At 41.9% G+C, this 5,444-nt stretch overlaps 1 pseudogene; it reads left to right on the top strand.

Annotated features, from left to right (window-relative positions):
* The first annotated feature begins 3,643 nt into the window (after positions 1–3,643).
* On the top strand, positions 3,644–4,759 carry LOC137238326 (zinc finger protein 879-like; annotated as a pseudogene).
* The last annotated feature ends 685 nt before the right edge of the window (positions 4,760–5,444 follow it).

The following is a 5,444-nucleotide window of genomic DNA, read 5'->3' as shown; positions in this document are numbered from 1 at the left end:
GCAAAAGACCTAACCGCAAGCTCCTTGTGGTGGCAGGGACCTTCTTGGTTACAAGAAGACAATTCAAAGTGGCCAAATCAAGAAAAGGAGTATCAGACAAATATTGAGCAAAAGCGCGTAAAAGCCTTTCCCGCATCAAAAATAAGTGGAAATGAGGATATCCTAGAAAGGTTTTCAGAACTTTCAAGAGCCTTGCGGGTCATATCATATATTATAAGGTTTTCGCAAAGAACCAATACTAAAACAAAATCTTCCTTTAAAGCGGAATCGTACTTCATTTCACCCAATGAAATTCAGGCCACGACAAATCGTTTAATAACTCTCTACCAACGGAAGCATTATTCGGAGGAACTTTAGAGTTTAAAATCCGAGAAACTCATCGGATCAAAGAGTGAGATCCTGCCTCTTACCCCCCTTGTCGATGAAAGGGGCATATTGAGGGTGGGCGGTCGTCTTTCAGGGGCCAAGGATCTTCCCTACAGTGAACGGCACCCGATCATTCTGCCTTATGACTGCCGGCTCACACGACTTCTTGTCCAGTTCATCCACAAAGATACCCTGCATGGTGAGAACCAACTTATGTTTCGTCGCCTACGCACAGAATATTGGATTCCTAGGGTAAAAAATATGATCCGATCGGTCATACATAATTGCAAAACCTGCACCATATTCCGCAAACGGACCCAAACCCAACTGATGGGAGATCTACCTCCAGAGCGAACCACCTTTTCCGGGCTTTCACCAATACGGGGTAGATTTTGCCGGACCGTTTGAAATCAAATCTTATAGCGGAAGATGATGCCGCATATCAAAGGGTTACGTCTGCCTCTTTGTCTGCTTTGCCACCAAGGCGATTCATTTAGAAGTCGCGAGTGACCTCAGTACCGCCGCCTTTTTAGCAGCTTTCGATCGGTTTGTCGCCAGGCGAGGATGTCCGAAGAACATATACTCCGACAACGGAACAAACTTCGTCGGTGCCTCTCGAGCACTTCGATCCGAACTCAAAGCTTTCCTCGCCGATGCGCGTAACCAAACCCTATCGAAGTACTCTCACCAAACCCTTCAATGGCACTTCATACCTGCAGCCGCCCCTCATATGGGCGGACTGTGGGAAGCTGGAGTCAAAAGTTTTAAAAACCACTTCAAAAAGATAGCGTTGGACTACAAATTTACTATGGAGGAGTTCAGTACCCTTCTTTGCAGAGTTGAGTCTTGTCTCAACTCGAGACCTCTGAGCCCCTCCTCCAACGACCCGTCCAGCTTGGAACCACTCACTCCGGGACACTTCCTCATTGGCGGTCATCTACTAGCCCCACCAGAGATTGACGTCAGTGAGAATCGTGCCTCACTTGTCAACCGCTGGGAGAAGCTGAAGGCATTACATCAAACGTTTTGCAAACGGTGGAAGTCCGAATATCTCACCGAATTGCAAAAACGCACCAAGTGGAAACACCCACAAGCCAATCTGAAACAAGGGGACCTGGTAGTCATAAAAGAGGAAAATTTACCTCCGAACGAATGGAGATAAGGACGAATAACCAAACTCCATTATGGAGCCGACAATCGAGTTCGAGTCGTCGAGCTTGATACGGCGAGAGGGCACACGACCAGACCAATCACAAAGTTGGTCTTGCTTCCTCCTTGCGAGGAGAGGGTCGGAGATCTTTAATATCCCACTTCTCATTCTCCCTAATTCCACTTCTTTTCTAGTCAGGGTGTGACAACGAATTAGGGATCTGAAGCTTGTCTACAATTCTTATTATCCTATTACAAATTATCCAAGACCAGCAAACCCTTCATGCAACACTCCCTAGGAACAAATTTCAAAACAACGATGCGGTGAGCCAATTGCCCTTTAAAATAAGTCTAGGTTTAAGAGCTTTCTTATCAGCCATGAAATTATTATACAACAGGAGAATTTCCTGTCTGCAAACCTATATTTTATCTAAACAGTAGGACACCCTTGCAGATGGCATTGGGTTAAGATTGCCTAATGTTTAGTTATAAAGGTGAATATGAGCTCAAGTGGGAACGCATTGGTTAGGCCATATCTATATATATATAACTTAGCTAATTCACCTCGGCGCAAGACTTGCTTTCATGCGCCCATGGCCTTGCTTTGGGCATGAGTGAAATGTACGCTCCTATGTTTAGCGGAGCCATTCACACACCTCCTATTTGACGGAGTCACATTCATACAACTGCCTATGTTTTGGCATGAGTGAAATGTACGCTCCTATGTTTAGCGGAGCCATTCACACACCTCCTATTTGGCGGCGGAGTCACATTCGTACAAACAAAAAATGGGGGCCAAACCAACACGTTCCCAAAATTTTACTCATAATAATAGCATATCTTCAAGATGCTCCTCTGAGACTTTCATGGCTGACAGAAAAGGTTTTTCCCTAAATTTTAAAAGCTGATAGCTTGGTGCACAAAGTTTTTTTCTCACGTGCGTGGAGCACAAAAAGTTTCCAATCATTTTTTATTTTAACCTTTATTTCAAAAAAACAAAATTACCCAGTGGGCAAAAGGAAACCTTTACGGTTTGGTATAAAAAATGATTAATGGAAACTATTGCAAGTGAAGATCTAATCACAAAAGTTTTAGGAGAAATGATTACCAATCCAAAGAGAAGCTCAAACTAAATCAACTATGGTTTCCGGACCCCAGAGACTCGTGATGTGACCTAATTAAAAACAATTTATTATAATCTCGAGGTGACAAAAGGATGTCATCCAAACACATACAGACACCCATCTCGCCGGTTAATGATTTGTATGGATAATCCCTGAACTCGTAGTAAAGCGCGACATGTGTATTTCGAGGCAAATTTTCCCCAAAAAAAGGTTTACTTGCTCCCAATTTGTTTGATTAATTATCGAACTACCACAGTGTGAGCAGTGAAAATCTACTAACGCTTACCCCGAAACCATTTGTCCACCAAGCCCCCCCACACACACATTTATTATTAGCAGAGCCCAATGCAAAATATATAACCTAAAGAGGCTGCAAGCGCATCCTGCTGTTCGACAGATTTACTCATTAACATGACGATTTCCACCAACTCCCTTGCAACTCAACTGTGCTTGGCTTGTAATTGCTATTTGATGCTCTATCGCTGTTAGTTTATGGCAAGCGATGACCAATTTGTCAATTAAACCTGCCTATGCATAACATAACATGGCATTGCGTTTCTAATCAACGCCTTGCAAGCCCCCTTCAGCCGCAGATCACCTAAACGTTCCCAAATATCAACGACTTTACGATGAATTAGATTTGTTGTTTTTGGGCAGGGAAAAATTTTATTTATTTATTCATTGTACACCTGAATAACATAGGAGATACTCTTTAGCCTGTCAATTTGTAAAACTTATCTGATTTAAGGCGTGCCCCGCAAACCGTGCAATGCAATGGGCAAAGATCAAGATCTACTGGCAGCGGCTCGCATTGGTAATATTGCTGTTGTGGAAAAGCACTAGAACAAATTTCAAAGCGAAGTAGTGGACCACTTGCAAGCTTTCCTCGAAGTCCAGGCATACACAGCCAAGATGTCAACGGTTGTACGCCACTGTATTATGCAGGCCTTAACGGTCATAGTAACATTGTTCGACTGCTACTGGCTCACAACGCTGCACCAGATATGCCTGACATAGGTGTTTCGACTCCATCGTATTTAGCAGCTTGGGCTGATCATGATGAGATAGTGAACCAACCTTTTCCGCATACACCACAGCAGCCAATCCTAATGCGCAGACAAGTTCGCCAACAGAGTACATTAATTAATCATATTAAAACACATAAAGAATCAAGCACCCCAACACACCGCTGAACTATCAACCAGGTACTAAACTGAATAATCGCAACCAGACGTTGCCTCCAAATCAAACTATTGAGTATCAAAATCGTTCTATAACGAAAACTCTTTACACTGGCAGCTATAGTTCACCGCAGGCAAATGAGCTAGTTAACCCCGATCAATGCAATGTTTGTACAAGACGTTTTCCGCAGCTAAGTACACTACAAAATCAGGAACGAACTTATATTGATCACAAACCGTATAAATGCTAAATATGCGAAAAATCATTTAGTCAAATTGCCATATTAACCAACCACAAAAAGATACATTCTGGTGAATATTATACGCATGTGTTCCTTTTGTTCGATGCAATTTCGACAGCAGGCAACTTTAACCAAGCACATGAAGACACACGTCCCAGTCGCCTGCCATGCAAACGCAATTTCCACAACAACAGCAATGGCACCACCGCAAGGCATAAATCTCATGACTACAACTACACTCGTGTCACAAGGAGGAGAACATCCCAACTCAATAATATGGTACATCAGCAATTACAAACATATCATCCATTAGTGCATTTTCACGATAGTAATACAACTGTAACAGTCTTGTTACGAAGGAGAAATTTAATCCTACAATTAGTCTACGTTCAAAAACGAAGCAGATAGTTTAATGTTGGAGAGTCCAGACCGCCCATTTCCATGCCTAATTTGCCATAAGGCTTTTTCGAAACAAAGTACTTTAGCTAATCATAATCAGAAGCACACCGGTGAAAAACCTTAAAGTGCAAAGTATGCGAATCGAATTTCCGACAGTTGTCCACCTTGAATAACCACATGAAAACACATACTGGTGAAAAGCCATATACATAGTTGTTACTATTGCCCTAAGCAATTCCGACAGAAGGGTACACTCATTAATCATGTTAGAACTCAGTGTTTAAGCAAAAATGTATAAAATAGGAATTGTGCTATACAATAATTATTAACAACTAATAGTAGTTACATACAAACATATATGACAAGATGCAAAAAGTCAATTGCCTACCTACAATAACACATAGTAAAGAAAAATAAAATAAATCTTCCTTTACCCCAACCAATTCTGTCACTGATTGTTGTCCGTGGGCCACGCCATGGGGTTCCATATTTTTGTGAGGTTCCAGCCGCTCCGCTGTTTTGTGTTTAGGCTTGGTAACTGCAGTTTTGCTTTGTTAGTAACCGGGTTGTGCCGCGAGGGATCAAGAGTTGCATCGACCTGAAAAGAAAAAAAGAAGAGTTAAAAAATGAACAATAAAGGAATTTTTACTATCTTTACTAATATTTCCTGCTAACTTACCCACGTTTTTTCGAAAAATGGCATTTCCTCAGCCATTTGTAGGTATACGATTTTTTCCATTAAGGACAAGGAGCTCAATGAATTGTCAAAGCGAGCAGTGTTGCCACTAACGTCTTATTTTTTCCCTTAAGGAGCGAATACATTTTAACCGCACATTAGTGACAAATAAACACACTTACGGTACGGTAAGCAAAATTGTCGTCACGCGATTTTCGTGACTCGTCAAATCATAACTCCGAACCTAAGTTAGGGTGGATAAATAAGCGAGTCGATACAGATACCAATACGACAAATGTGTTTCAGA

Source organism: Eurosta solidaginis, chromosome 1 (assembly GCF_040869045.1).
Source record: "Eurosta solidaginis isolate ZX-2024a chromosome 1, ASM4086904v1, whole genome shotgun sequence".
Classification (NCBI taxonomy): domain Eukaryota; kingdom Metazoa; phylum Arthropoda; class Insecta; order Diptera; family Tephritidae; genus Eurosta; species Eurosta solidaginis.
Note: the sequence above shows the minus strand (reverse complement) of the source record. Positions and strands in the feature narration are given on the sequence as shown.